The sequence below is a fragment of the Crassostrea angulata genome, chromosome 3, assembly GCF_025612915.1.
Source record: "Crassostrea angulata isolate pt1a10 chromosome 3, ASM2561291v2, whole genome shotgun sequence".
Classification (NCBI taxonomy): Eukaryota; Metazoa; Mollusca; class Bivalvia; order Ostreida; family Ostreidae; genus Magallana; species Magallana angulata.
Window position 1 is genome coordinate 55,034,345 of NC_069113.1, and position 14,320 is coordinate 55,048,664.

The following is a 14,320-nucleotide window of genomic DNA, read 5'->3' on the forward strand; positions in this document are numbered from 1 at the left end:
AGTTTATAATTATGATGTTTCTGTTAAGATTGCCCCTTCTCTTCAAATCATAAATCTAGGAAAACCAGGAAACGAGAAAAACATTTGACGAATACTGAAGGTTGGATGGAGTGTTCCATGCTACAAAAAAAATAACTTAGCTGGAACTGGTGAATGTTTTTTTTTTTTTTTCTAAGTGACCTAAGTCACCTGCCCCCCCCCCCCCCCCCCCCCCCCCCCCCCCCCCACACACTAACTTTCAAAAACGTTAAATGTTATTTCAACATTAGCAACCTCTGCAAAGAAAATGAACGGAAACTGTTGATAAACCGACAGACAGCAGCATATTCTCTTTTGAGAGGTGGACAGGCATAGCCTACATCCAGTGGATGTAGGCTATGCCTGTCCACTTCTCAAAAGAGAATAACAGCAGCAAAGCGTTATATCCGAAGGGGACAAAATTAAACATCATTTAATAGTATTTTAAAATACACGTATATTATGTTGTCACTTTATGAACTGAACGCTGTTGTGAACCGTATTTCCTTCGGAGTTAATGAACTAGTTAATCCGTGCAGTTCTATGTTTGGCCCCCCGCTGGGTAGTTCATCCACTGAGGAGGTAAGAAGCTTAGTCTGTCTGGGTCTCTGAAGAGGCTCTCTATAAATATCCTCTCAAAGAAAGGCCAGGGACACATTTAAAGATTCACGACGATCGTCCACGGGCACCTAACGTTATAAATTTGTCTCATAATGAAAATAAATACACTATACATATTATAACGTATATATTTATTGTGAGAGAAAATTATAACGTAAGGTGCCCGTGGATCAATGTGATCAAATAATGGCATCACCCATCAACAGTTTTGTCTCATAATGAAAATAAATACACTATACATATTATAACGTATATATTTATTGTGAGAGAAAATTATAACGTAAGGTGCCCGTGGATCAATGTGATCAAATAATGGCATCACCCATCAACAGTTGTAATCATATTTCTATCAAATATAAAAAAAAATATACTGAGCACGAAAAGTGTGAAATACATTGGAAAGTATTTGTTCAAATTAAGGTATATGTAAAACATCTTTTTAATATGCATCTTATATTGATTATTCGAATAACACTTCTATTTCGAAGTAATACGTGTGCATTTGAATTTAATCCGAATAAGTGATTCGTGTGTTTTGCCACCCCCCCCCCCCCCGAAAAAAAAAAACAACAACCCAAAAACATGGAACTTCTTTCAAAATTGATGTTTTAGAATATCCCATCTATACACGTGATTGTATACATTGTATAAAGTACTTGTCAAGAGTATCATTCAATGATGCCATTGGATTTTTACAGATGCATATCCATTAAATCTAAACACATGGCGAGAAATAAGATGAGGGCACTGACCAGCATTGGTCCCTCTCTTGCGAGACCGTGAGCCCGTTTCCGTCCACTCCGGGGGCAGAGGGGGGTCGACGGGAAGTGACCGGGCTATGTACTTAGTAAGTACTTGCAATCTGTAGGCATGGCCCCGAATTCTTGTGGCCGGGGGGGGGGGGGGGGGGCGAGGGGGAATGCCCCCGCGGACAGTGACCCGGCATTTTCCTCCCGATGTATTGATTAGTGTCGCGACCTCGGATGACTCGCCGCGCTAGTCCCGTCGTTCGATGCTTCTTACGATGATATAATAACGCCAATGAGAAACAATTAACATGCTGAAGGAATATACCTAGCTACGTTTAAGGTAGGACTATCTGTAATTAGTAAATGGAATTGAAACAGAAAATTGAAATTGAATTGAAAAGAATGATATGAATTATAAGTACATGTATAGATAAACAGTGATTACATTTAAAGAAGAGACAAGCAAAAAAGGAAAGCGATCACATAAAAACCCAAATTAAAACTTGTGAGAAAACAAATGCTGAAAATCCTGGACGCAATTGTGAAATTCATGCAATTTGTTATGTACAGTTGTTTTTGATATAGGGAAATCACAAATGACAACAATCTGTTGAATTCAAGGATTAAATTTCGAACAAAGTCAATGTCATAGTTATAGCTTGTTGACTGCTCGTGTTCCTCATTTAAATCCATTACTTTCAAAATAAAAGTACAAATTAAAACAAGACATTTTATAGCTACAAAGGCAATCGTGCCACACACGAATTTTACGCGTAAAGGACATTCATGTACAATTGAAGCGATTTTGTGTTTCGTACATATAAAAGTGCATTTGATACATGTATATATATTTGTTATATTTTGCACAAATACATTTTAAATGAAGTCCAGTTCGTTTTCGCCCCTCTGAAGTACATGTAGTTATTTACTATACTTTAAGGACGCTGGGTGGGCAATAGATTAACCATCAGATCGTCTTTGAATTCTTAGAAATAATTTATTTAGCTATATCCTTTTATTTAGTAAACAATTTTTTTAAAAAAAAATCATAGTTTTCAAATTTGATTTTTTTTCCAATCTCTTCTTCTTGGAGGGATTCCTATAGTCTGGAAGGCTTTGACCATCCAACCCTCTTAATAAAGTTGGCAGCTTACCGAGGACATCGCTCTTCACGTGACATTCACGTGATTTAATTGCAATATGACATGAAGAAAATCTAATAGTAGATTGATTAAATCGTAATTCTTTGTTTAGTGCTCCTGTCATCTTGTAAATTGTCATGTTGTAAATTGTGTATTTACTCCCCCTAAATTGGAAATAATACATGTATTTATGATCATTATGTAAATTTTGAATTTGTAAAATCAAAATTTACAACATGACAATTACTTAATCATTCATTTTTTTAAACATGCATTTAGTATTCTACTAGTAAACTACAAATATAATAATATTGTTTCAAAATATCTAGTTTTCATTTCATAAATACTGATGATTACGTTTGGTAAAAAACAACCCAAGTCGACATACATATTGTATAAATAGTGCCTGTTTACTGAGGTGAAATTGACACCCCGAGAAAACCAGAGGTTGAGAATGATTTTCGAGGGGTGTCAATTCCAACTCCTATCCTCTTAAACAAGTACTATTTGTTTTATTATATTGAATGTCTTAATTTTGAAGAAAACTTAATGCCTTTTTTATTACTAGCGCTCTCGAGCGCTCGCAACTACGTTAGTCTTTTTCACTGTAATACGCATGCTCGACTCAATAGTAAGGGATTCTGGGAATACTGTACTACTATAGATAAACTGTACCATTTGAATTTCGTTTTATAATCTTCACAAGAAGTTTTGTGTTCTATTGTAAATGTCAGAAAGTGACAGTAGCTTAAGTCTTATAATGCAAAGTTATTTTAAATATTATGATAAATAGCTAGCTTTATTCCTTCAAGCTCGGAAAACAACCTCGGATGTTTTCCGAGCTTGTCGGAAAGGCCCGAGAAGATACGATTCGTACAAAACAGTCTCAATATGGTTCTTAAAAATTTTCACATAGAAATTGAAATTACAGTAGATACATAATGATTAAGGCACAGTCAATGAGCTATGTCATTGCCGATGTAAAGCTCACTCTAGACTCAATTCTAAATTAAGACCCCACTCCAGCACAATTTCAGTACACCACTGTGCCTTCCTATTGTTAATTAATCGATTCAGAAATTTAAACCAATGTTTTATAAATCTACTTATGTGTTTTATGATGGCTACAGCGCTAGCTCACCAATCTTTTTAAAAGTTAAGCTTGTATGAATGAGTGTGAACTCTATCATGACGAACAGTACGCGCATGTAACATTTCGTTTTATTATACTTTCATGTTAAATACTGAAATCTGATTCAGACGCAGTTGATAATCAGACGCAGTTGATAATCCGTTCTATTACCCTCAGCGTTAGTAACACACTTGGCAACGGGTAACACAACGAATTGTTACATGCGCGTAAGTTATGCGCGTACGGTTCGCCGTAGAATTCACGTCATTTCTATATAAAAGCAGTAAAAAATTCTCTACAATTAAGACATTCAGTAAAATAAAATTAATAGTGCCTGTTTGGGAGGATAACATTTGAAATTGACACCCCTCGAAAACCATTGTCAACCTCCGCTTCGTGTCGGTTGACAATGGTTTTCTCGGGGTGTCAATTTCAACTGTTACCCTCCCAAAAAGGCACCATTTATATAGTGTTACCCGTTGCCTAGTGTGTTGCTAAGGCTGAGGGTAATAGAACGGATTATCAACTGCGTCTAAACCAATTAGATTTCAGTATTTAACATGAAAGTATAATAAATCATAATTGTCAATGATTCGCACATATTGCTGAGAGGTGATAACAAAAAGTACTAGCATGTAAACATAATTTCTTTAAATGTCTATAAATTGTTAAAATAAACATCCATCATTTAAAATCAAACTAATTTCAGTGATTGATTCATTATTGCCTCCAATTATTAAGTGACAAGTATAGGATTTCGCGAGATAATCAAAGTATTGAAGCACCGAGAAGTTTTATTCTTTTTCAAGCATTTTCAATGTTTAGAAAATAATACAACGAAAAGATGATTCGAAGGTTTTCACAATCAATCCAAAATAAATGATTTGCCAAATACATGTCATTCTGGTTGAATTCATTTGAATTGTAGCATACCGATGAAGAAAACAAAAACCCGTGTTTGTTTTTCTTACTTTATAGTTTTGGTTAACTTAGCTTTTCTTTGCTTTGTTTATTTTTTATCAGATTTAATATATTTGATTGAATCGATCAGATCTGTCAATTTTTGCGTGTAAAGTCAAACACAGTTTAGCTTTTATAGTACCTTTTGTCAGAGTACATGTATATGGTCTTAAATAATTCTCATAAAATCTTTTTAAGTATCATTCTCAAAATGCATTTTCCGCAGACACTTCTTAAAATGTCAAATGTTTGAACACAGCTGTAGTCTCATAGTATTTTTAACTTGGAGTGAACGATTTGTTCAAATATTTCGATACATTATTTAAATACAATTTAAATACGTACTCCTATGGAATTAATTGTGTGGAATAACTGTGGGTCTGGACTGGGATGACCGTGTAGAATACAAATTATAGTCCCACCCTTGCCCGTTGTTCTCCCCATAACCAATGATATGGGAATGGCATTGGATTTACTTTTCTCCTATATAACATGTATCAATTAACTCAGATCCAAGCCTGCTTTCTTCTTACATTTGGTTACACACATGTATAATTTCAATCATAAGGGGAGGTTAATAACGCTGACTGATTATGAAATATATTAAATGCAGTATTTTTTTTTTAGATGAAGAAAGTATTTACTTGATATATACATCAAAGAAAATCGAATAAATACATGCATAAAGAAATTTTTTTCTTAATTATTTTTTTCTCAAAAGGGTATGATCATATATATATATATCTAACACTTTAGAAAAAAATGATGTGGATAATGCAGGGAAGACGCATGGTATCGTCATCAGGCACATAGCATCGGTTGGAGGGGGGGGGGGGGGTTATCGTAGCAACTATAATTTTCTTAGATTCATATATAAAAAATTGAATAATCATGGAGTTGGCCCCCAATTTTTTTGTAAGCATGTAAAAATTGGAATGAAAATGAAGAGTGAAATTAAAGCTAAAGATATACTACGCCAGCCCCCCCCCCCCTTATGAGCAGAAATATACATCATTTAAACTGATTGGGGAACCAGTTTCATGGGTTTACGCACATAGCAAGGGCTATTGTGAATCTAATGTGCAGGGCTTACGTACATCATTGCAGGGGCTGCTACGCAGTGATTATAGTCAGCCCTCGGGCTGATTAATTAAGTTGTGAAGAAACATCAAATGCGCTTGCGTAAATTGGAATTCTGGGAAGGAATTACTAGACAGTCCGTGTTTGAGAAATTCGAAGAAGTTATATGAAACTCGTCAGTTTTAGGTCAAACTGCGCATCGTCGCATTGTATAGTGTACACTGCTACACACTTGTCTCCTCACATACAGTTATAAAAATATATGTGCATCCGCATATTATTATTCAAAATATTTTTATCTTGTGTTTTTATAGATTGTGTAGTCTCTTGTCACCTAAAATGTATATTCCAGTGGCAAAGTTTCTTAGCTTTTAAAAAAGCTAACCTTGTGAGTGCATAAACAGAAGCTGGAATGTAGTAAAATCAAAACGACCTGTAAATTGCCATATGTAGTTCACGGTGTTTGCCGCTTTCCTCACAGCACATATATAAGGAACTGACTAAACAATTTAAGTTTGTATCATAGATCTCATTTGTGTGGATGTATATATACCATAATATTTTACGTCGCTTACATTTGTTACTTAGACGCAACAACTTACCAGCTAAATGCAGTACATATGCACAAGTAAATTCAGAACATCAATTATAATGGTCAATGCAATGCATTTATTTAAAAAAAACGCGTAGAACGACAATACAAAAGTGCAAACATTAGACAAACAATATAGCATTGAATGATTTATTTTTGACGTTGTCGTGTCAATAACTGCCGCCAGGTGAGCAGACAAATTGAATAACGCGCGTTAGCGCGTTATGATAATTTGTCTGCTCACCTGACGGCAGTTATTGACACGACGACGTCAAAAATAAATCATTCAATGCTTATATTAACATTCCCTTACTGAAGAAATCAATTATTTACTTAAATAAATCGATATAAAGTGCAGATCACGGAGGGAGTGAATAAGTAACAGCAAGAACAGCTGTTTTGTAAAACCGGTTTAAACTGGTTTTCACATAGACTGTTGAGATGAGATCCACGAGCATGAAAATATAATCCACGATAAATAACTCTTGAAATGTTGCTTTTAACAATAAAGTCAAATTTTTTGTTGAATAATTATAAAACATGGTGTTTTGACAACATTTATGAAATACATTTTTTAACCGATAACATAGAAATCACTGTTTGAGAACTACTTATGTAAATTACTCGTATATTCATACGCAGTGAACAGGTGTTGCATTTACAGGCATTTAAACATCACAGAATTTAATGAAAAAACACAGTAGAATGTAGATATACGTATTTAACACGTCGCACACAAGGTACAGATGTAAAATAAAGTGTAACAAAATCAAAGGCTTTTATAGATCATGATTCAGGCAAGTGTTCATTTACAAGTCGTGTTCAGCTTTGATTTCAGTTAACTTTAGTGTATATGATAAATCATAATACACATGTATGTTTAAAAGAAACGTAATTTCGACCAAATTTTCTTAACCAAAATTAAATTAAATAAGGATAATTTTTGGAGAGTACATCTTCAACGCCATTTGGCACATCTGACATTGGATACTTTTAAATCATATTAATTAACATTATGTCAATAAGTCTAATTTCTAACTTAACTTGTACAAAGTAAATTTCCTCTAGAACCAAGCTAAGTTAGCGCTCTTCAGTACTTTGATGTTTGTTTTTGCTTGTCAAGATCTTTTGGATGAGTCTACTCCCCCTCCCCCACTTTGAGAATTCAGAAACGATGCCACGTGCCTGGTCATAGATATCTAGGTCATCATATTGTACATTGATAGATCAATGTTTGTATATTCAACTGCCGACTACGCCTAAAACACAAACTACCACATATGAGGGATAACTGTATCAATGGCCTAGATATGTACCATATAATCTTATCATGAACACTATAACAGTAAAATACTAGGGTTGATCCAAAAGTAATGTCACATTATGGACCAGTTTCACGCTGGCGCTGTATTGTATAAAATGATACATCAAAACTTTCCATATCAAAATTCTGATTTAAAGTAAAATTTTGATTAAATTTCGTTGTCACTTAACACTTGTTGATGTTTGTAGCATGATACCGGTATATACGTGACATCGCTGCGTCATGAATTAACGTCTTTCTAAAGGGGCATGGTCACGATTTTGGTCAAAAATTCTTTTCGAATTTGATGTTTACAATGCTTCAGTAGGGCATTTTTAATATACAACCAAAATTTGAGTGTCATCTGATAAGTTATAAGCGAGTTACAGAGCTTACAATTCTTCGCTATGTAAACAAAGCGTTTGTTTACATTTCAAATGTTGAAGTGAAACTTCTAGTTTTAGACCTAAAAGAAATGTGTTAATCGTTAGGAACTGTTTATTTATGCTTTAAATGAATAATAAGATAGACAAACCAGCTTTAAAAGGATTTTTCACTGGTATATTGAACCTATGTAAACAAAAACAGGGCACGAGCCTTGTTTACATGACGAAGAATTGTGAGCCCTGTATCTTGCTTAAAACTCAACGACTGGCACCCAAATTTCATTTGATCATTAGAAATGCATTCCTAAAGCATTGCAAATAATAAAAACAGAAAAATAAAATTTGACCAATATCGTGAACATGCCCCTTTAAAGGTCTGTACTTATGCATAAACAACATGCTTCCAAAATTTGAAAAAGACAAAAAAAAACCACGATATTTTAAAACAGATATATCATATACTTTATCTAACTGTTTTTAATAATTTAGGGACCGTTACCGTCCATTTCGGACATCTTCGCAATGCCTTTTGTCTCTAGATCAAGGAATAAAATACTGGACATGCGAATAGTAATACGAGGCATTTTTTGCCTCGATGGATAGAATATAATTATTTAATGCTTAAGCAGTCAATAGACCAGAATTTTTTTCTCGAGGTGCAGGGGATAGCTCAGTATGATCTATTTGCCCGAGGCCAACGGCCGAGGGCAATAGATCATACTGAGCTGTCCCCTGCACCAAGGGAAAAAATTTTGGTCTATTGTCTGTTCAAGTATTAGATAATTGTTTTATTACCTAATTCCTTTTTTAGTTTTCCGGGTTTACAATTTGCATATTGCAGATGGTTTTCGTGCTATTATGCAATATACTAAGATTTTTTTTTCATCTTTTGCATTCACCAAACCTGTTGCATGCATTACAACATCTCAATTTGATATTAGTTTACACAAAACCCATTGGATTTTAAATTCTTTTACTTTATATGAGGCTTTAAACTGTTGATTATTTGATACTCCATATTGATAACATTAAATTCGATTTCACCAAGTACTAAAAACAGCGTCTATGTAATGGAATATACATTCCCTGAGAAAGGATGTAACATTATAGCACACACGCGCTGATATACATTGCCGGTCCAATAGATCACAGTCTTGCATATTGCAGATGGTTTTCGTGCTATTATGCAATAAACTAAGATTTTTTTTCATCTTTTACATGCACCAAACCTGTTGCATGCATTACAACATCTCAATTTGATATTAGTTTACACAAAACCCATTGGATTTTAAATATTCTTTTACTTTATATGAGGCTTTAAAACTGTTGATTATTTGATACTCCATATTGATAACATTGAATTCGATTTCACCAAGTACTAAAAACAGCGTCTATGTAATGGAATATACATTCCCTGAGAAAGGATGTAACATTATAGCGGCAATCGGTTTTTAGAACGCAGTTCGCAGTTCGCAATTGAAAAGTGAACTGCGTTCTATCTAGAACGCAGTTCGCAATTCAAACTTTAGAATTCATATTCGCAGTTCGCAATTGAATAGTGAACGCAGTTCGCAATTCAAAATTTAGAATTCATATTTGGGGCCCGATTGCCTTATATGCAATTGAATAGTGAACTGCGTTCTATCTAGAACGCAGTTCGCAATTCAAAATCTAGAATTCATATTTGGGTTCGATTGCCTTATATGCAATTGAATAGTGAACTGCGTTCTATCTAGAACGCAGTTCGCAATTCAAAATTTAGAATTCATATTTGGGGCTCGATTGCCTTATATGCAATTGAATAGTGAACTGCGTTCTATCTAGAACGCAGTTCGCAATTCAAACTTTAGAATTCATATTCGCAGTTCGCAATTGAATAGTGAACTGCGTTCTATCTAGAACGCAGTTCGCAATTCAAAATTTAGAATTTATATTTGGGGCCCGATTGCCTTAAATGCAATTGAATAGTGAACTGCTAGAACGCAGTTCGCAATTCATTTTTGGGGCCCGAAATTTTCAGGGGCATCTACTAGTGGTATTTCACTACCACTGTGAAAATATGGTGATGCAGTTATCTATAGTTTTTGAGATTTGTATGGTGTCCGGATAGGGCCATTTGCATTAGCGCGACATCGCGTTCAAATAAACGAGACATCGCGCTAACACATGTACACAACACACCGTCGTGCTAACGCAACTTTGCATAACACGCCATCGCGCTAACACACAACACGCCGTCGCGCTTACACAACTTTGCACAACACGCCTTCGCGCTAACACAACTTTGCTTAACACGCCGTCGCGCTAACGCAACTTTGCAAATTTCACAGTCTAGTAGGAAGTCGTGTCCGGAAATATTAGACTGATCATGCTGAAATTTGTAGGCCTGCATGCAAGCATGGATGAAAAATAAATAATTTAATTCTGGTTGTAACGCGCTTTCTGATTGGCTAAAAAATTATTTTATATCGTATAAAGAATGTTGCCTACGTCATAGTAAGACTAACGTAAAAAACGTATCAATACGCCTGACGTTACGTTTGAATTCTGTACAATTTTACGTCATTTTAAAGGTCAAATGACCGTTTTTATCTACAATGAAGAGTAAAAAAATTAAATTATAAGCAATGAATTCAATATTTATTAGTTTTATACGATATAAAATGGTTTGAAACAGTGTTTATAAAGCGTAAACTGTCCCAAACCATTTTATATCGTATAAAACAAAAAAATATTGAATTCATTCCTTAAATAAAATGTACTTTGAAATACATATATTATTTTCAATTATTATCAATACATATGAATAAAAATACTATGAAACTTGCAAAGTTGCGTTAACGCGACGACGTGTTGTGCAAAGTTGCGTTAGCGCGACGGCGTGTTGTGTGTAAGCGCGACGGCGTGTTGTGCAAAGTAGCGTTAGCGCAACGGCGTGTTGTGTGTTAGCGCGACGTCTCGTTTATCTGAATGCGATGTCGCGCTAACGCAAATGGCCCTATCCGGACACCATACGATTCTCAAAAACTATTGATAACTCCATCACCACATTTTCACAGTGGTAGTGAAATACCACTAGTAGATGCCCCTGAAAATTTCGGGCCCCAAATATATGAATTGCGAACTGCGTTCTAGAACGCAGTTCACTATTCAATTGCATATAAGCCCGATTCTCAAAAAACTATAGATAACTGCATCACCATATTTTCACAGTGGTAATGAAATACCACTAGTAGATGCCCCTGAAAATTTCGGGCCCTAAATATGAATTCTAAATTTTGAATTGCGAACTGCGTTCTAGATAGAACACAGTTCACTATTCAATTGCATATAAGGCAATCGAGCCCAAATATGAATTCTAAATTTTGAATTGCGAACTGCGTTCTAGATAGAACGCAGTTCACTATTCAATTGCATATAGGGCAATCGGGCCCCAAATATGAATTCTAAATTTTGAATTGCGAACTGCGTTCTAGATAGAACACAGTTCACTATTCAATTGCATATAAGGCAATCGAGCCCAAATATGAATTCTAAATTTTGAATTGCGAACTGCGTTCTAGATAGAACGCAGTTCACTATTCAATTGCATATAGGGCAATCGGGCCCCAAATATGAATTCTAAATTTTGAATTGCGAACTGCGTTCTAGATAGAACGCAGTTCACTATTCAATTGCATATAAGGCAATCGGGCCCCAAATATGAATTCTAAATTTTGAATTGCGAACTGCGTTCTAGATAGAACGATTAAGTACAGCACTAGATACAGTTTAATTTTAAGAATACAAAACAATTATTATTTACCAGTTTACACCATTATATTTCAAATATTAAAGAGAAGTGGAATTTTATATACAAAATTTAGTGATAAAAAATGAATTATAAAAGAAATATGTCTTAGGGCAGAATTACAAAAAGTATAAGTGATGCTTACTTCAAACTAAAAAAAAACAAAAACAAAAACAAAACAAAAGAAAAGAAAGAAAAAAAACTACATTGTCTGATAGTTTGTGAGATGTCTCAGTGTCCGGTTTTATATTAAAAGCTAAAAATAAATGATATTTAAACTTACAATACATATACAAATACAAATGCAAATATTTTATTGGCACAAACACAATTACAATAATTGGCAAAGGCCCAATGGATATATAGGAACATCATTGTATGTTTACAATAATTGCATGTACAGTATATATATTTTTACTGATCTATATAGATCAGTTTAACATTTCATTAGACTAATTGACATCTGTGTACAAAGCAGTCATTAATGAATTTAACAGTAATTTTTAAAATAGTATGTATTTCACTATTTAAACATACATGTAAAATGTATCTTTCTTTGTCCAAGTTATTGGCAATATTTATTTTAATTATCTTATAAAAATTACTAAAATAGTTGTTCCTTAGATGAGAATATGCTTTACATGTACATGAAGTAAAAATTCGAATGAGAATTTTATACAAATTATCAGTCTGGGCGTCTATGAAAATGCATTATATATGCCCAAAATAACAAACGATTTTTCTATATGTAACATTTCAAAAATAAATTCTATGTATTTATATACAAGGGTTGATCCAAAAGTAATGTCACACAATGCACTGCATTTAACTCTGGCGCTGTATTGTATAAAATGATACATCAAAAATTTCCTTATCAAATTTCCAATTTTAAGTTATATTTTGATTAAATTTCGTTGATCACTTGACATTTATTGATGTTCATAGCATGATATTCGTCTTTTTTTAAGGTTTGTATTTATGTATACAAAACATAATTTCGAAATTCGAAAAAGACCCAAACAACACGATATTTTGAAACAGATATATTATAGACTTTTTTCTAACTGTTTTTAAAAATTAGGGAACGTTACCGGCCATTTTGGACATGCCTATCGATGGATAGAAATCACATGAAAATGTACTGAAATTGATATATTTACCTTAAATTGAGAGCGAGTGAACAAGATGCCCTTAACATGGCTCCAATATTTAATAAAAGCATATGTCATGTTTATAAATAAATTAAACAGACAGAAGATATACGCCCTGAAAGAAAGTTGAAACTAGGTTCTTACGTCATGAGCTGTATCATAAAGCTACGTTCATGACTTCTTGAAGAGACATCGACAAACTGATCGCACGTTAAATAATATCAAATATACTACCCTATCAATTACAAAAAGAGTATTTAGTTACTTTATTAAAATGAATAGGAAATAGAGCACCGTGGCCAATTTTTATTAAATACTAAATTACGAAATTCTAGCAGAACGCCAAAGATCCAAGAAATGACGTCGCTAGCGTTCGGCGACTATTCTTGCTTCACGCTCTGTAAAATATATTATCTTCAGAAATATTCATAATGCATTAAAATTTTTAGATCTGAATTGAAATAGATAGATATCTTAAAGCACAAGTTTTTGTCTTTTTACTCGGATTTTTCACGATTTTATCGTATCTGTGACATTACAACCCTCGTACATACGTACAGGAGCTTCTTTTGCTGACGTTAATCCTTTAGATTTTTCACTATTGTACGTGATTTATCATATATATCGCCATCACGAAGTGTTTTTGGTTTGTTTTATTTCTTTGCATGTGTTACTTTATTTTTTGCATTCATAAGAAAACACAGCAGTATCATTGTATCCAGCAATGAAATACATGTCGCATGGTTAAGAACTCTTCTTTGACAAATACAGATTAATAAATACAGTCGTCACTTTTATTATGAAAATTCACCTGATGAAGCGCCGATATTGGATATCAGTGCTTACCATTTATTTTAAAATCATTTACCTTAAAATTTTAGATATGATATTATTAGTCATCAGCTTTTACTTAGTAAAGGAAATTTGCCATTGTTTTAGCTTACATTTCAATATTTTTCTAACAGGTACTTTTATACAAGATCTTCTTTCAAAGGAGATTCATATAATTTAAAAATGATAGTGTCCATCCAGCCTTCTTAATACTCTTCTATGTTTATTCATTGCGGGATATCAGTTATTTTAACTTCAGTTCGAGGATTAGATCTAAACCTAGTCCAAGATTAACCTTGAACATAGAAACCCCAGGAACCCGTTGTCATTTTTGTTTTGGGTACGTTTTTTTTTTATAAATAAGAAATACGTCACCATTATATCCCCATTTTGATACCTAGTCTACCAAAATAGGGCCCCTAGGGTCTCTTCTTTCTGTTTGACCCCTGACCCTCCTGTTTATATGGATCTTTGTAAGCTCCCGGAGAGAGCGAGCAATCGACCTCGGTCTCGGCGTATACTGTCCCCATGTTTACCGAGTTCCGGCCGATCACTCCCTGTATCC